We start from the raw sequence: 19,291 nt of genomic DNA, 5'->3' as shown, positions 1-19,291 counted from the left end.
GAATGTTAAATAGCCCAGCTTTCTGCCAGTATTTTGTGCAAAAACCTATGGAAAGCATTCATAAAAAATTTCAGTAATCATTAATATATAATTATATGGATGACATACTGCTGTCTAATTCAAATAAATGTACTTTGAAAAAGAAGTTTGAAGCAGTAAACTTTGCCTCACTGAGGACTACAAATTTATAGAAAATAACAGAATAGAATAGAATAGAATAGAATAAAATAATATTAACAGGAATTTCCATTCATTATTTTGGTTATAAAAAAGACTCACAGAAAATTAGACTGCAGAAATGAGAGATCAGAAGACATCATTACAAGACTCAATGATCTTCAAAAATTACTAGAAGAAATCTGTCAAGAAGAGATAATTATTTGAGTAGAAGTGCATGATTTAAAACACCTGAAAATGGCCTTAAAAAGAGACAAAGACTTATATAGTAGACGAATCATATCAGCGAATGCTGAAACAATTCGAATGGGTAGATAAGAGAATGCTAGAAGCACATTTGTACCATGTGGATCCAAATCCAGACAGCATTCTGGTTATTTTACTATCTAGAGAATAGGAAATGGAAGAAGAAACGAAGCAAGAAATGCAAGAAATGGAAGAAAAAACGAAGCAAAAAATGCAAGAAATGAAAGAAGAAACATACCAAAAAAGGCAGGAAATGGAAGAAGAAACAAAGCAAAAAATGCAAGAAATGGTAGAAAAAACAAAGCAAAAAATGGAAGAAGAAACAAACCAAAAAAAGGCAGGAAATGGAATAAGAAACAAAGAACAAAATGCAAGAAATGGAACAAAAAGCAAACCAAAAAATGCAAGAAATGGAGGAAAGAACAAACCAAAAAATTCATAAGAGGCAACAAATGGACGAAAACGTTATCTGTGTTTGTATAACTGATATGTACATTTGTGCAATAGATTACTGTTGGTGTCTGTCTGCCTCATGAATCCCAGAAATGTAACGTAGTGATCTGCCTGCTGTTTAGGGCTTACATAGTGGATATTCTTGAGCATTGTCTATACAAGTTTGGAACATAACTTCCTCCTGACCCAGGGAGAATATGAAGCTCTTGCTCTGTCACAGACAATCAGTATTGTAGGTAGATAGATACTCCATGGCAAGGACCTGATGATGACATTCAACTATCAATGAGCTATGCAAGGAAAAAATCCTTAACTTCCCTTGTGTCCCACCTCCACGAACAGTCACTGCTCTGTTTCCCAGTACCTTCTACTTGGAATTCTACAAGATAAGGCAGTTTGAATTACCACCCCTTTCTCATGGTGTTAGGCCTATTGGATTCCCCAAATTAAGGGAGATCCCAAGATGTATGCCATAAATGTCACTGCATTCCTAGAAGTTCATGTTTTCTAATGTTTGAAGGTAGATATCCAAAATAGACATAGGCACTTAACATGAACTTTCCACTTACCTGAAGGTGAAACGAGTGGGTTAGAAGACTGAATCCTGGATCACTGAAATGCAGAACAGAGGAGATTGAAAGAGCAGAATGCTGAGTCTGGCCAGCATTGACATAATTAGATTGCCCTAACTGGTGACTTCTGAGGTAGGACTCAAGTTCTCCTAAGGAAGAGCAACTGGATTTCACAGGATTCCTAAAGAAGAGCAGCTGGACCTCACAGGATGCCCCAGAGTGGAAACCACTCCTTGGTGAATTAGGGCTTTTGCACTGACCTAGAAATTTGTCCTGAGAAAGAATAGGCCCCATTTCTCCCCTGTCCTTTAGCTAGGGCCTGAGCATAATATTATTGAGCATGATTTGTATGTCATCACCTCTCTTCATGACATTGATTTGTCATTATATACCCGCGTCCTCAGAAGTCATAGCTATACTTGATAGTGGGTCACAAACTGTGATGATTACCAGGATTACAAACACGATTTAGAATGTAGTTCTCATTGCCAGGCATTGGTGGTGTACGCCTTTAATCCCAGCACTCGGGGAGCAGAGGAAGGCGGATCTCTGTGAGTGCGAGGCCAGGCTGGACCGACAGCCTCCAAAACAGAGAAACCCTGTCGCGTAAAACCAAAAAAAAAAGACTCCTACCTGGACAGAGAAAACAAGATATTCCATAACAAAACTAGATTCAAGCAATATGTGTCCACTAACCCAGCCCTACAGAAAATTTTGGAAGGAAAACTCCAACCCAAGGAAACTAACTACAACCAGAAAAACATAAGCATTAGAGAATCCCTCTCTACCAACAGCCAAAAGAATAAAGGGGGGAAATTCCACACATAATTCCACAAACAACAACCATTGCTAATAAAAGCAGGATGAGCAATCAATGGTCATTTATATCCCTCAATATTAATGGCCTTAACTCACCCATAAAAAGACACAGACTAGCAGAATGGATTCGAAGACTGAACCCTTCTTTCTGCTTCATACAAGAAACACACCTCATCCTCAAAGACAGACATTACCTGAGAGTTAAAAGTTGGGAAAAAATTTTTCAATCAAATGGACCCAAGAAACAAGCAAGGATAGCAATCCTAATATCTAACAAACTAGACTTTAAAATAAAATCAATCAAAAGAGATGAAGGAGGTCATTACAAACTCATCACAGGTGAAACCAACCAACATAAGTGTCCATCCTGAACATCTATGCCCCAAACACAAACGCATCCACATTCGTTAAAGAAACATTCTTTGAAATTAAATCTCATCTAAAGCCCCACACAGTTATAGTGGAAGATTTCAACACACCACTCTCACCACTAGACAGGAATACCAGACAGAAACTCAACAAAGCAGCAAACGGTCTAATAGAAGTAAAGACCCAACTGGGATTAACAGACATCTACAGAATATTTCATCCATATAAAAAAGAATATACCTTCTTCTCACCACCACATGGAACCTTCTCAAAAATCGACCACATACTTGGCAACATATCAAACCTCAGCAGCTACAAAAAATTGGAATAACTCCATGCATCTTATCAGACCACCATGCTTTAAAATTAGAATTCAACAACAACACAAATTGCAGAAAACCTACAAACTCATGGAAATTGAATAATGCTCAACTGCACCATCCCTGGGTCAAAGAGGAAATAAAAAAGAAATTAAAGACTTCCTCGAATTCAATGAGAATGAAGACACAACATACCCAAACCTATGGGACACTTTGAAAGCAGTGCTACGGGGAAAGTTCATAGCACTAAGTGCTCACATGAAGAAACAGGAGAACAGTTACAAGAGAATGAACATCACAGCTGAAAGCTCTAGAACACAAAGAAGCAAACTCCCCCATGAGGAGTAGACGCCAGGAATAATCAAATTGAGGGCTGAAATCAATAAAGTAGAAACCAGGGAAACAATACAAAGAATCAATGCAACAAAGAGTTGGTTCTTTGAGAAAATCAACAAGATAAACAAACCTTTGTCCAAACTTACCAAACAGCAGAGAGTGAACACGCAAATTAACAAAATCAGAAATGAAAAGGGGGATATAACAACAGACTCTGAGGAAATCCAGAAAATCATTAGGTCATACTTTGAAAACCCGTACTCCACAAAATTCGAAAATTTAAAGGAAATGGATGACTTCCTGGATAGATATCACTTGCCAAAACTAAATCAAGAACAGATAAGCAATTTAAATAGACCTATAACACCTATGGAAATAGAAGCAGTCATCAAAAGTCTCCCAAACAAAAAAAGTCCAGGTCCAGATGACCTCAGTGCAGAATTCTACCAGAAATTCAAAGAACAGCTTATACCAATTCTTCTCAAAGTGTTCCACACAATAGAAGCAGAAGGGTCTTTGCCAAACTCTTTCTATGAGGCTTCAATAACCTTGATCTCCAAGCCACACAAAGATACAACCAAGAAAGAGAATTTCAGACCAATATACCTCATGAACATTGATGCAAAAATACTCAATAAAATACTGGCAAATCGTATCCAAGAACACATCAAAACAATCATTCACCACGATCAAATAGGTTTCATCCCAGGGATGCAGGGATGGTTCAACATACGAAAATCCATCAACGTAATCCACCATATAAACAAGCTGAAAAACAAAAATCACATGATCATCTAACTAGATGCTGAATAAGCCTTTGACAAAATCCAACACCCCTTCATGATAAATGACTTGGAGAGATCTGGGATAACAGGGACAAACTTAAACATAATAAAAGCTACATACAGTAAACCAACAGCCAACATCAAACTAAATGGACAGAAACTCAACACAATTCCTCTAAAATCAAGAACAAAACAAGGCTGACAAATCTCTCCATACCTTTTCAACATGGTACTTGAAGTTCTAGCTATTGCCATATGACAACAAAGGGCGATCAAGGGATACAAATTGGGAAGGAAGAGGTCAAACTTTCACTGTTTGCAGATGATATGATAGTTTACATCAATGACCCAAAGAACTTTACCAGGGAACTCTTACAGCTGATTAACACCTTCAGCAAAGTGGCAGGCTGCAAGATCAACTCAAGAAAATCAGTAGACCTACTTTATACAGATGATAAAAGGGCTGAAAAAGAAATCAGAGAAACATCACCCTTTACAATTGCCACAAACAACATAAAATACCTTGGGGTAACACTAACCAAACAAGTGAAAGACCTGTATCGTTAGAAATTTGAATCTTTAAAGAAATTAAAGAAGCCCTCAGAAAATGGAAAGATCTCCCATGGTCTTGGATAGGTAGGATCAATGTAGTAAAAATGGCAATCCTGCCAAAAGCAATCTAAAGATTCAATGCAATCCCCATTAAAATCCCTGCACAATTCTTCACAGACCTTGAAAGAACAATAATCAATTTTCTATGGAACAACAAAAGACCCAGGATAGCCAAAACAACCCTGTCCAACAAGGCAACGTCCGGAGGCATCAACATCCCTGACCTCAAGCTCTATTATAGAGCTATAGTCTTGAAACAGCTTGGTATTGGCACAAAAATAGACAGGTAGACCAATGGAATCTAATTGAAAACCCGGGTATTAACCCATACACGTACGAACATCTGATCTTTGACAAAGAAGCTAAAAATATGCAATGTAATGAAGAAAGCATCCTCAACAAATGGTGCTGGCATAACTGGAGACTGGCATGTAGAAGAATGTGGATTGATCCATGTTTATCGCCATGCACAAAACTTAAGTCCAAATGGATCAAAGACCTCAACATAATTCCAGGCACACTGAACCTCTTAGAAGAGAAAGTGGGTGGTACCCTTGAACGAATTGGTACAGGACACAGCTTCCTGAACATAACACCAGTAGCACAGACAGTGATATCAACAATTAATAAATGGGACCTCCTGAAACTGAGAAGCTTCTATAAGGCAAAGGACACAGCAAGACAAAAATTCAGCCCACAGATTGGGAAAAAATATTCACTAATCTCAAATCTGACAGAGGGTTGATCTCCAAAATTTACAAAGAACTCAAGAAGCAAGTCTCCAAAACACCAAAGGATCCTATTAAAAAGTGGGCTGCAGAACTAAATAGAGAGTTTTCAATAGAGGAGTCTAAAATGGCTGAGAGGCACTTGAGAAAGTGCTCAACATCCTTAGCCATTCGGGAAATGCAAATCAAAACAACACTAAGATACCATCTCACTCCTGTCAGAATGGCTAAAATCAAAAACACCAATGATAATTTATGCTGGAGAGGATGTGGTGAAAGGGGGACACTCCTCCATTGCTGGTGGGAGTGCCAACTGGTTCAGCAACTTTGGAAATCAGTATGGAGATTCCTCAGAAAAATGGGAATAAACCTACCACAAGACCCAGCAACTCCACTCTTAGGCATATATCCAAAGATGCCCAATCATACAACAAAGATGTCTGTTCCACTATGTTCATAGCAGCTTTCTTTGTAATAGCCAGAACTTGGAAGCAACCTAGATGTCCCTCAACCGAAGAGTGGATAGAGAAAATATGGTACATTTACACAATGGAGTACTATTCAGCAGAAAAAAATAATGGAATCATGAGATTCGCAGGCAAATGGATGACACTAGAAGAAACCATCCTGAGTGAGGTAACCCAGTCACAACAAGAGAATCATAGCATGTACTCTCTCATATATGAATTTTAGACATAGATCTGGGGAGTGCCAACCTACAATACTATGGCCAGAGAGTCTGGGAAACAGAAACTTCATTTAGTGGCTGTTCGAAGAAGAGGCAGACTCCCCCGGGTAAGTACTGAGCTGAACTCAAGAAAGCCAGTAACAGAGAGGGAGGACTGTTGATCAATGGGATTAAGACTGAGCTGGTTTATCCCCCAGAAACAGCTGACCAGACAAAGGTTAACTCTTGAATCCCAGGCATCAGCCTGGGAATCCAGCATGGGACTGATCAAGACCCCCTGAATCTGGGTGTCAGTGAGGAGGCCTAGGTAATCTATTGAGCCTTGGGCAGCAGATCAGTACCCATCCCAAATATACACACGGCCTTTGGACTCCAATAGAACAATGTGAGGTGCACTCTCACCCTGTACTCTTGGGGAAGCGTTTGGGCCCTGCCCTATATGAAATGACAGACTATGGACACCCCCATGGAGGGCCTCACCCTCCCTGGGGGAATGAGGGGATAACAGCGGGGGTTTGCGGGGAGGGCACGGGAGGAGGGGAGGGAAAGGGAGAGGGACCTGGAACTGACTTGTGAAGCAACCTTGTTTCTTATCTAAATTTAAACTGGAAAATAAAATAAAAAAAATAAATAAAAAAGAGAATAGGAATATTAATACACAGGGAGTACATCATACTAGAATGGGTATTCCTGCCACATAAACAGAATAAAAATAATTGAAAAAATATATAGGAAAGATCTCTGTTTTGATATTAAAATATTAGTTAAGGCTTAGTCAACTAAATGTAACAAACCTAGCAGTAATGAGATAATTAAATAACTAATGAGGAAATTTCCTAATGGAAGGATAATGAATATAGGCTAATGGCTTGTAGTAAATTTTTATGAATGATTAGTAACAATCTTCCCAAAACAGAGAGAATCAAATTCATAAAGAATTGTTATTTGTATTCTTCTGCATATTTTGAGAAAACACATATGTCTGGAGTTCTTTCATTCTGCACTGAAGCAAAAAATCAGGTAAGGCATTATATAAATCAGGAATTACAAGTAAAATAGTTCAAAGCCCTTATACCTCTGTACAAAGGGCAGAGTTGTATGTCTTTGTCATGTTATGTAAAGACTTTACAGAGCTTCTCAATATACTTATGGATTCTCAGTATGAAGAGAGTTGTCTTACAAACAGAGACTGCAGAATTTGTTCATGATGGTATGGAATTAACTTCATTGTTTTTGTCATTACAGGAAACTGTCAGAAATATCAGAACTATCATATATATATATGTGTGTGTGCATATATATACATATATGTATATGAGACACATAAAACATGTAGTCCAGCACAAGGAAATGATTTGATCGATCTTTTATTAGTAGGAAGTGTGTTGCAAGCTTCAGATTTCCATATGGATCACCATGTTAACAGCTAAGGTTTAAAGAAGGATTTTTCCACCACTTGGTAACAAGTCAAGTAAATAGTAAGAAACTGTCCCACCTGTTTATTCTACAACCAAAGTTCATTACCAGCAGCCAATAATCCCAAAGTTATTTGCGGAAATGAAATTTGGCATATGGACTTTTTCACTTTCTAGAATTTGGCAGTTTGAAATTTGTTCACCATACCATACAAGCGTTCTCAGGCTTCCAATGTGTTACTGCCATTAGCTTTGAAAATGCTCATTCTATTATTACACAACTCTCTGTGTTGGTGGCTGTTATGGGTATAACTGCACAAATAAAAGCTGACAATGCACCAGCATGTGTCTCCAGCAAATTGGAACAGTTTTTCAAATATTACAATATAAAACTTATAACTAGTATACCTCAAATCTCACAGGACAAGCTGTGGTTGAAAGATCTAACTGAACCTTAAAAGAAATGATTCATAAAAAAACAGGGATTACAAAGACCCCAAACACAGGAATTACATAATGCTTTATTAACATTGAAATTTATTAATGCTAATGAAAGTAAAAAATGCTGCAGAAAGACACTGCACTACAGAGAAAACTTCTGAACTGCACCACCAGTGTATTTCAAGGATGTTATGACCTCAGTCTGGAAACCAGTCTATGTGTTTCTTTGGGGAAAGTGTTTTGACTTTGTTTCCACAGGAGAAGAAAAAAGTTGGTTTCCATCATATTAATCAAAATTAGACCAAACAGAAGAAACCACAGGAGGAGGTTTCTACAAGATCATATTCTACTAAGGTTAAGGAGACTTCTAAAAACGAAAGAGAAAAATACTAGACATATGGATACCTGAAGAAGAATGGGTAGCTATTCTGAGGACCATCAAACAAATAATAATTCAGTATGTGTTATCAAAGTCTAAATCTATTTAAACTATTTCTTATAATATTCAATTCTTTTTGCTTCTTTATTTTATTTAAACCCCATTCATTTAACTGAAGCTGGCTTTGGAGTTGGACTGGCTCTCCTACTCTGAATGCAAGCATATTGTTAAAATAAAATTCAGAATTTCTGTATTATGCCAAAGATCCATTGATACAAGCAAAAGATATGAAAATGAGGGATGTTATCTGTTGAAACTTGCTTCCTTTTCTGAATGTCTAATATGTGATCCACATTGAATGAATCAAAATATACTGCCAAGTAAGAAGAATGGTAGCAAAATATTCCTTTGACATCTGAAATCAAGGATCCCAAGGTTTGAAATCTCCAGTCATAATTACCAGGTACCTACACAACAGAATAATTTTCAATGCTTACCTCTCCTGCCTGAAAGGGGAAAGGCATTTGCAATTCCAACCTGCAACAAAATAGAAATGAAAAATATCACGGACGGAATTGTGTCCTGCCTGCTAAATCTAGCATGAACTTGTAGAGGAGGTGTATCTCAAATAAAGACAGGTTAGGCCATCTATAACAAAGATGTTAATTGTGAATTCTTCTATACCTGGATGTAAGATCATAATGAGAATGTGTTCAGAGAAAGGATTTCAGATGTTCTTTCTGATATTTATGTCAATATTAAGATACTCCAGGAAAGGTAAAAGTACTTTGATGTGTATAATCATGGGTTTTATTGATTGGGGTAGGACTGCAACATTACACAACAACATAGATATTTTCCAGAACATTTGACAGTGGCACTTGTAAATGAGATGGTCAACTTCTTTATTCTGAAAGCAAGGCATTTTCTATAAGATCTTGAGAAGTGCACAGCAACCTAGAATTCTTATGATAGATTCCGTGTGAGAACTGGGTAGATTACCACTATGGTAGGACGAGTTTCTCTATTCAGTTTCCTTTTCACTAAACATTTTTAGGTACAGGTATCCATTCAACACATGTCAGCAATCCTAAAGACTTCATTTTACGGTATCGTAGCAAAATAAAAAAATGTTGTTTGATCTTCATTTGTATGGATCACAATGACTCTGACTATAGCATTTCTGGTTCATCAGTGTAACACTTGAGAGCCTCAGTGTGTTTGCTTCTGTCTGTAAGGTTTGTGCAACTACCTAGCACTCTGTGTTCTCATGGGAGTGTTTTTAGGAGGCACGGATCTTAGTGAAGTTCTTGGTGTAACTTAGAATTGTATCTGTTTGTAATCTCTAATATTTCTGAATGGAACGTGCTCCTCATTAAATACACATGTTATAAAAAACCTGAACATCATTCTTCCCAAGTTGGTATTCAAATACTACTCTTGTGAGTTAAACTGATTCATCAAAAAAGTACAATATAATCCATATGTTACCATGATAGTTAGATTTTGGTACTGATTCAGTCAGAATGTGTAATTGAATTATTGTAGTGGCTGGATGGTGAAATGAACACTGCCATCCAGATATATTTAGTTAAATGTACAGAAAAGCAATGATCCTCACATCATGGTAAATTATTTCCCTTTGCCAGTTATTGTGGATGGGAAGAATAGACTGCATGCTCCAAAATTCTTGGTAAGAGTGGCAGGATTTCTACAACTTCATCTGCTTTCCACTATACAGGAATATCACAGGACCTGGACTGTTTAATGTTCAGTGATTTTTTCACTGCTTCCATAATTTTAATTCTTTCTGACAAGTTGGCATCAGTCAATGGCTTTAAAATGTGTATGAATGTTGGTTCCTGTTAGTGTTATAGTTAGTATTACATAAAATCATGTTTCATAGGATACTTCAAAAGGGAAGAGAACAGCCACATTTGTGAAACATCAGTGTTGACAAAAGGACCTCCTATCTGGAAGTCAGATTGGCATAGTCATGAGTCAATCACCATCCTCAGATACTGTACACATCGTTGATCTGGAAAAGACCTCTCTTAACTCATGAGTGTTTCAATAGACTCGAGACATTTGCAATTTGTAGTCACTTTGACTTTAATAGATGATCAGGACTGTGCAACTGGCTTGTTACACTGATTCTGAATACAGGTGCTGAACAACAGACAGAGTGAACATATGGACTTCTGCATCTTAAAGCATACAGAACTGAAAGAAGATCAGTGTCCAATGTGTTAGCATTTTTATGAGACAAAATTCACAGAGATTTCATGGCGCTGAATTTAAACAACTTAATTGGGTTTTAAAAAATTAGTAAACTTTATATAAAAACATAAAAATTGGAAATTGTCCTCCTCTAATAAATTTTAAGAGCCAATCAAGCTTATGTGTTTCATGAGAATATATACATCACTAAATGTTTGTCACATTCATTTTCCTCCTCCTCCTGATCTCCCTTAGGTTTTCATACTCATCTCTGTCAGTTAAACACTGAGTTTTTCTGGTGTAGCACAATACATAATAGACTTTTCAGTTTGTCGTCCAACTGTCAGTACTATGGAGAATCCTGCCATGTGTATACTACTGCCATCAACGTCATGGGAATGTGTATTATTGAAAAACTATTCCTTGGATGCCTGACATCTTAGACCCCGAGCATCTGAAATCACCAGTCATAGTGAGGAATTACCAGAAAAGCAGAATAGAATATAGTACTTACCTATTGAGCCTGAATGTTAAGAGTCCTTTGTAATTCCAACCTGCAACAAAATAGAAACAAAAATATATTGAATGGAACTGTATCCTGACTGCTATGTCTAACATGAACATCTAGAGGGAGTGATCATCAAACACAAAGAGGATATAGCATCAATATCAAAGATATTTTTGTTGTGTCTCCTTTTCCTAGCTGTAATATTATAATGAGAATGTGTTCCGAGAAATGATGCCAGATGTTCGTTATGGTATTTATGTCAATATTAAAATGATTCAGGGAAGGCACTTGTTCTTTGCTGTGTATCATCACGTGGTTTATTGCGTGTGTTGGTGCTGAAGTCTAGCATGTAAAACAGCCTTCTAGATGCCCTTCTTATTCTAGATTTTTTTCCAAAATATTTGGCACTTGTAAATGAGAAATGTAAACTTCTTTTTTTTTCTGAAAAAAAGGCATTTTCAATAAGAACATGAGAAGTTCACAGCAACCTAAAATTCCCTTGATGGTTTCTGTGTGAGAACTATATACATTAACACTACAGTATGACAAGTTTCTATAATCAGTTTCCTTTTCATTTAAAAATTTTACATACAGGCATCCATTTAACACATGTCAGCACTGCTTAAGACTTTCATTCATGACATCTCAGTGAAACATAAAAAATATTCCATTGTCTACATTTGGATGGATTGTGTCTATGGGGTTTGCTGTTCATCAATGTTACACTTGAGAAACTGAGTGTGTCTACTTCCTTCTCTTTGTTCTGTATGCAAATACCTAAATCTCTGTATTCTCATTGGAATGTACTCGAGTCATGGACCAAAGTGAAATGTTTCTTGCAAGTTGAAATGTATGTATATACAACCAAAAGGTGTCTGAGTGCAATGTGCTCCTCATTAAATAAACACATCTTTCAAAACGTGAAGGTCATTCTTGCCAATTGGCTGTCAAACACTACTCTTGCAACAATGATCACTACTTTAAATAAAGGGCAATATTCTTCATATGTTTTGAAGATAGTAAGGTGTTGGTCCTTATTCTTTCTGAATGTGGAAGTGGATCGATGTGGTGTCTGGATGGTCAGATGACCACTGGCATCAAGAAATGTTCAGTTATATTATGGAAATGCAATGATTGTAACAACATAGTACATTATCTCCCAATGCAGATAATTAGTGACAGGAAGAAGAGACTGCAGCCTCTAAAATTGTAGATAATGGTGGCAGGGAATCCTCCAATCTCTCGTTCTCCTCCTCAATATAGGAATGTTACAAGTATGGCCTAGGAGATGCTCAGTGACGATTTCACTGATTCAACATCTTTCAATTATTTTTCCTAAGCTGCCACTAGTCAATGCCTTAAAACCATAGTAGACTGTTTGTTGCTCTTAGTATTACAGTTAGTGTTTGATAGAGTGATGTGTCAAATGACACGACATGTTTGCCACACAAAGACCTATTGTAACCTTAAAGTTTTGCAGAGATATCTGTTATGTTTCAAAAGGGATGAGTGCTAGCCACAGTCGGGAAATATCCCTGTTGTCAAGAGGACCCCATATCTGGACCTCAGATTGGCATAGTCCTGAGTTGATCACCGTGCTCAGAGACTTTTTGTCATCATTGATCCAAACATGTGCCCTCTCAACTCATGAATGTTTCCATTGTCACAGAAAAGTTGGAATAGCTAGTTGCTTTGACTTTGATGTGTATGGTAAGTACAGTGCAGCTGTCTTGTTGCTCAGGTTCTGAACAGTGGCACTGAACAACAGGGAGAATGAACATATGGGCTCCTGCATTTTCAGGCATACATCAGCTGAAAAAAATTTCAATGTCAAATTTGCCTCCATTACTCATATGAAAGAGAAAATTCACATAGCTTTATATGGGCTCATTTTATAAATTGAAGTGTGTTCTATATAAAACTGTATAAAATATTAAAATATCTCATCAAAAATGTCAAATGTCATCCTCTAATTCTAATAAGCATTCCATCTTTTGGATTCCCTTAGAATATATTCATCATGAGATGCTTGCTATATATATCTTCCTCCTCTTCCAAATCACCATTATGATTTGATCCTTATCTCCCTCACATAACCATTGAGTATCTCCTGTGACCCACAGTCATTATGGACTGTCTGTTTTGTCTTTCATCTGTCAAATTTAGGTAATCCTGAAATGTGTATTTCATTGCCATCACTTTCATGCATGTACATCTGATAGTTAATGTCAACAGCAATATCAGAGCATTTGTAGTGTAGGCTTTGTGGTTTACTGGTTTCTGTCTGTATATTTTCTTTATATTGTATACTGCAATGCTGTAATTGCTCTCTGTATTTTCCAAAAGTTCTGTTGCATGGAGCCCCAAATAGGAAAGTTTTTTTATGTAACATTTATTCTTGATAATTTGTGTGATCATGAGTCTCCTGAGAATTTTATTATGTTCCAATTTGTGAAGAGTAACAGAAAGGGTATTTCCTGGAACTGCAGCATGCTTGTATTGTTCTTGGATGAATGAGAAACCAGGAGCCTACTGAGTGAGCCTGCCTACACCATTCCCCACTCAGGGAAGAGGGCAGAGAACAAGGGCAGAGGGCAGAGGACAGATGGCAGAGGTGTAGAGGGCAGTGGGCAGAGGAGAGATGGCAGCGTGTGGTCTAGGCCCCCTTCCTGGTCCCGATATCCTTCTGCTTGTGAATGAGAGTCCATTACTGACCTATTCAAAGGCCCAAGGAGAAAATGGCCCCATTTCTCACCTGTCCAATAGGCTGACCTTTAGTGTAATCCTATTCAGCATGATTTCTATGTCATCAAACCTTTTTGGGAAATTAGTATGTCATCATAGGTACAGGTCTCATGCAGTCATAATTATACATGCCTAATTACCATAATAAGATGGGTACAATCAAAGTTCTTAATTTCCCAAGCACTGCTAGCTTAGGATGCCTACACATGTTCTCTGGGCACATTCCTTATCACATGAGGAAGGGAAGCCTTTGCATCTTGGATGCCTTTCATGTGTTTGATATTCCATTCTACTGATGTGGTGAGTGGGTCTCCACATAATGATGAGACTGCACATCTAGTCAAAGAGTGGAATGCCTGGCCAGATGCACCCTGTCAAACTGCCTCATGTTGCCTGATGCCTGCATGGCAAGACAAGTTCACTAATTCTAACAGAAAAGGTATGAGATTGCCTTACTGATATGTACATAAGTGCACTAGAACACTGGGAGTGTTTCTCTGTCTTAGGAGCCCCAGAAAAGTAACCTAGTGATATCTTGGCAGTCCAGAGCCTGCATAGTCGACATTCCTGAGCAACATCTTTGCAATTTCTTAGCATTTCACCCTATTGACATAGCGAGAAAATGAAGCTCTTGCCCTGGCAGTAACAATTAGCACGGGAGATAGACACCCCGAGGCAGGGATTTCAAGATCACATTCAACTATCACATAGGAGTGAAAGGGACAGGGCCTGAATGTCCTGACTCAATCCTTGTGTCCCACCTCCCTGAACAGTGACTGCTCTTCCTCAAAATACCTACTAATTGGAATTCTACAAGACAAGGCAGTTTGAATTACCATCGTTTCTCCTGATTTTTTCCCTAGGGGATTCACAAAATGAAGGGAGAGGACACATTCTTTACTGAATGTGTCACTGGAATCCAAGAACTAATGCTTCCTCTTATTTGAATACAGAGGTCCAAAAGAGATGGAGGCACGAAGAATGATATTTCAACTTACCTGAAATTGAAATGATTGGGGCACAAAGTAGGCATGCTGGATCACTGAAATGCAGGAAAGAAGAGATGGAAATGAGAAGAGTGCTGATGATTGGCAGCCTTGACATACATAGATTGCCCCAAAAAGTGCCTTCTGAGGCAGGCTCAGTGCTCTCCTATCAAAGAGCACCAGGATATCACAGGATTCCCCAGACAGGGAAACTTGCTGGGTGAATGAGGGCAGGTGTACCTGCCTATGATAAAGACCTGAGTAGACTAGGCCCTCATTTCTGCCCTGTCCTTTAGCCTGGGCCTCAGCGTAATCCTATTGAGCATGATTTTTATGTCATCACCTCTCTTCATGGCATTGCTTTGTAATCATAGACCCACATCCTCAGAAAATTAATCATTTTTAAGTACAGGTATGCATTCAGCACATGTCAGCACTCCTAAAGACTTCCACTTATGGCATCTCTGTGAAACATAAAAGAAAACCTTTTTCATCTTCATTCGTATGTTTCTCAATAATTCTGAGCATAGGGTTTGCAGTTTGGTAGCTTTACACATAAAAATAACTGAGTACATCTGCTTCTGTCTCTAAGGTGTCTGGAAAACTCCTTACCATTCTGTGTTCTCATGGGAGTATTCTCTGTAGGCATGGAACTTTCTCATGGGTGTGTTCTCAGGAGTCATGGATCTGAGTGACATGTTCATTCAAATCAGGCTTGTATCTTTTTGCAACCTATAAGATGTCAGAGTGCAATGTGCTCCTCAATAGGTACAAACGTTAAAAAAACCTGAAAGTCATTCTTTCCAAGTTGAGTGTCAAAACCTGCTCTTGTTACATTGACCTCATCATCAAAAAGTACAATATACTCCATGTGTTACCATGATAGTAAGTTGTTCGTACTTTATTACAGCAATGGAATACACAAATTAGCATTCCTCCTGTATCAGATATGAATCATAGACAAGCTCTTAGTGGTAGAAAAAAATATTGTAAGACATAGAAAACAGAATGCCAAACTTATAGGCTGTATAAAACAGGATGCTTGTGCCAAACCTATAGAGGAACCCAAAATTCTACCATTAAAATGGCAAAGAGATGAACCTGTCTCGGGAGGTCAATGGCCTATGACCTCTGAGAATTTAGAGATAATTATTGGGGTAGAAGTTCATGATTTAAAACACCTGAAAGTGGACTTAAAAAGACACAAAGACCTAAATATTTGACGAATCTTATCAGCTGTAAAAAATTCGAATGGATTGAAAAGAGAATATTAGAAGTGCATTTGCACCATCTGAATCCAAAACTAGACTGCATTCTGGATGTTTTACCATCTAGAGAATAGGAATATTAATACACAAGGAGTACATCATACTAGAATGTGTATTCCTGCCACATAAACAGAATAAAAAAATGAAAATGTATATAGAAAGGATCTCTTATATGATATTAAAAGATTAGTGAGGGCTTAGTCAACTGATTGGAAGAGACACAGCAGTAATAATTGTACCTTTAATTAATAAGGAAATTTCTTCTTAATGGAAGGATGATGAATATAGTCTAACGGCTTGCAGTAACTTTTTGTGAATGATTACTAAGAGCTTTCCAAAAACTGAATCAGTTATTCTCTCACTTATTTGGATTCTTATGCATATTTTGAGAAAAAGCCCTATGTCAGGAGTTCCTTCATTCTATATTGATGCAAAAAATCAGGTAAGACATTTTTAAATCATGAAATATAAGTAAACTAGTTCAAAGTGCTTACACCTCTGTACAAAGGGCAGAGTTGTACGTCATTCTCATGGTACATGAAGACTTTACAGAGACTCTCAATATAGTTATGGATTCTCAGTATGCAGAGAGTTGACTTACACATTGAGACTGCAGAATTTGTTCATGATTGTACAGAATTAACCTCATTATTTTTACTATTACAGGAAACCATATATATATATATGACAATTCAGCCATGTACTCTAGCAAAAGGAAATGATGTGAACAATCTTTCATTAGTAGGAAGTGTGTTGCAAGCTTCAGACTTTCATAGGAAACACCTTGTTAAAAGCAAAGAGTTAAAGGATTTTTCTATCATTTGGTAACAAGTCAAGGAAATAGTAAGTAAATGTCCCACCTGCTTATTCTACAATCAAAGTCCATTACCAGCAGGCAGTAATCCCAAAGTTATATGCAGAAGTGAAATTTGGCAGATGGACTTTTTCACGTTCTAGAATTTTGATGTTTGAAATATGTACACCTTACCATAAACACTTTCTCAGGCTTCCAATGGGTTACTACCATCAGCTCTGAAATGGCCGATTCTGGCGTTACACAACTCTTTCAGTAGGTGACTGTTATGGGTAACTTCACTATTAAAAGCTGACAATGCTCCAGCATATGTCTCCAGCAAATTGGAACAGTTTTTCAAATGTTATATTATAAATCTTGTAACTAGTTTACCTCAAATATCATAGGCCAAGCAGTGGTTGAAAGATGTAACTGAACCTTAAAAGAAATGCTTCATAAACGTTCAGGGTTTACAAAGACCCCAAACACACTGATTACAAAATGCTTTATTATGTTGAACTTTCTTAATGCTAATAAAAGTAAAAACTGCTGCAGAAAGGCACAGGACTACAGATAAAACTGAATGGAACCACCAGTGTATTTCAAGGATGTTATGACCTCAGTCTAGAAACCAGGATATGTGTATCTTTGGGGAAAGGGTTTTCCCTTTGTTTCCACAGGAGAAGAAAAACTTTGGATTCCATCATAGGAATCAAAATTCGATCCAAACAGAAGAAACCACAGAAGGAGATTTCTACAAGGTCATATTCTACAATGGATAAGGAGATTTCCAAAAACGAAAGAGAAAAATACTAGACATATGGATACCTGAAGAAGAATGGGTAGCTATTCTGAGGACCATCAAACAAATAATAATTCAGTATGTGGTATCAAAATCTAAATCTCTTTAAATTGTTTTTATGATATCCATTTCTTTTTGCTTCTTTATATTATTCATACCCCATTCATGTAACTGAAGCTGGCTTTGGAGTTGGACTGGCTCTCCTACTCTTAATGCAAGCATATTGTTAAAATAAATTCAGAATTTCGGTATTATACCAAAGAGCCATTGATACAAGGTAAAGGATAAGAAAATTAGGGCTTGCATCTGTTGAAACTTCCTTTTCTGAATGTCTTATCTCCTCCATGTTTGCTATGTTCTTTACTGTTGACTTTCCACATTTGAATACATTTAAAAGTTGAAAATTCCTTTGTTAACATTTATATTTGAGTTTTTCATAGAAAAATGAATTTCCTAACAACAATCTTCAACTGTTTCGAAATAGAATGGGGTCCCAGTTCATGAACTCCATCTGATTAGTCTTGGTGCATCTGAACTGCCCCACATCAATGACTCCATATGACAACTACCATCCTGAAACTATCTTGGAACTGCATCCCTTGATAATTCCAGAACATGGACCTGGTACAGTGTGCTTTCTACAATTTTGCCAGAGCTTTGGATAAGAGCTTCAATTAACACTGGAGTTCCAGTCAAGAAATTCAATCAAGCATCTCCTGCCAAACTGAGAATGTCGAACCTACTTAAGATTCTTGTTACACTAATGGTTTTCTTCCCACATTACCCCATGAGATCGTCATCATCCAATTTATGCAGGAAGTAAATGTGAGAATTCCACATCCATTTATCCTCCTCTTGACATTGCAGGATAGTTTACACCTGACAGTGTTAGTTATCAGTTATTTTAAGGTTGGGATTAGAAGGAAGTCATTCAGACTTAGTTATTTTCTTCAGATTAGCTTCGGTTTAGATGGGATAGATGTTTGAGATATTTGGTACATTGACAGAAGTTAGTGTAATTCTATGCTTAAATATTTTCTTTAGAACAAAAGAGGAATTTTAGAAGAGATATTAGAACAGCACCACTAACCACGCCCATCTTGGGTGTAGCTAGAAGCACATTCAGAAGTCGTAATATAAGGAAGTGTACTGTTCTGCTAACCACACCCACTTTGTGCTTGGTAGACTTATGTGTGGCGGTGGTAATAAAAGTTGATACAGGAGTGATGATTGCTCACTTTTGGACTTCCAGTACTATAGCAAAAGCTTCTGATTCACCTTGGTTGACAGTTTTCTCTTGCAAGTACTTGCCACAATAAATACTTACCTTTACCCTCATCAAGTGTGCTGTTTATCTTTACAATAATATGTCATCCTTAAAATGGGGAAAGTAATAGTTAAAATCAGGAAAGCTGGAAATATTCACTCTTTGACTTTGAAATGGATGGCAAGGAATGTGCAGCTGTCTTGCTGCTCAGGTTTTGATCAGACTTACTAAACCACATATAGAGTGTCTCCTTCCTCGTAAAATATATACACATTGAAAAGTTATCAATGTTCAATTTGCCAGAATTAATTACACAACAAAAAAATTCAGTGAGCTTTAATGGGCTCAATTTATGAAATGAA

The 19,291-nt window shown here is 37.4% G+C and overlaps 5 non-coding genes across 5 annotated transcripts; all 5 read right to left on the bottom strand.

Annotated features, from left to right (window-relative positions):
* Positions 1–1,763: 1,763 nt before the first annotated feature.
* On the bottom strand, positions 1,764–1,842 carry LOC121135069. The gene has a single exon (XR_005872260.1). It is a non-coding gene; the product is annotated as a small nucleolar RNA SNORD115 (small nucleolar RNA).
* Positions 1,843–10,315: 8,473 nt separating this feature from the next.
* LOC121135056 lies at positions 10,316–10,380 on the bottom strand. The gene has a single exon (XR_005872247.1). It is a non-coding gene; the product is annotated as a small nucleolar RNA SNORD109A (small nucleolar RNA).
* A 2,248-nt stretch (positions 10,381–12,628) lies between these two features.
* On the bottom strand, positions 12,629–12,694 carry LOC121135002. Its single transcript, XR_005872195.1, has one exon. It is a non-coding gene; the product is annotated as a small nucleolar RNA SNORD109A (small nucleolar RNA).
* A 1,143-nt stretch (positions 12,695–13,837) lies between these two features.
* LOC121134943 lies at positions 13,838–13,916 on the bottom strand. Its single transcript, XR_005872147.1, has one exon. It is a non-coding gene; the product is annotated as a small nucleolar RNA SNORD115 (small nucleolar RNA).
* A 1,182-nt stretch (positions 13,917–15,098) lies between these two features.
* LOC121134895 lies at positions 15,099–15,177 on the bottom strand. Its single transcript, XR_005872102.1, has one exon. It is a non-coding gene; the product is annotated as a small nucleolar RNA SNORD115 (small nucleolar RNA).
* Between the last annotated feature and the right edge of the window lie 4,114 nt (positions 15,178–19,291).

The sequence above is a fragment of the Mesocricetus auratus genome, unplaced genomic scaffold (genome assembly GCF_017639785.1).
Source record: "Mesocricetus auratus isolate SY011 unplaced genomic scaffold, BCM_Maur_2.0 Super-Scaffold_100030, whole genome shotgun sequence".
Lineage (NCBI taxonomy): Eukaryota > Metazoa > Chordata > Mammalia > Rodentia > Cricetidae > Mesocricetus > Mesocricetus auratus.
The sequence above is the reverse complement of the archived record's forward strand: the minus strand, read 5'-3'. Positions and strand labels throughout refer to the sequence as shown.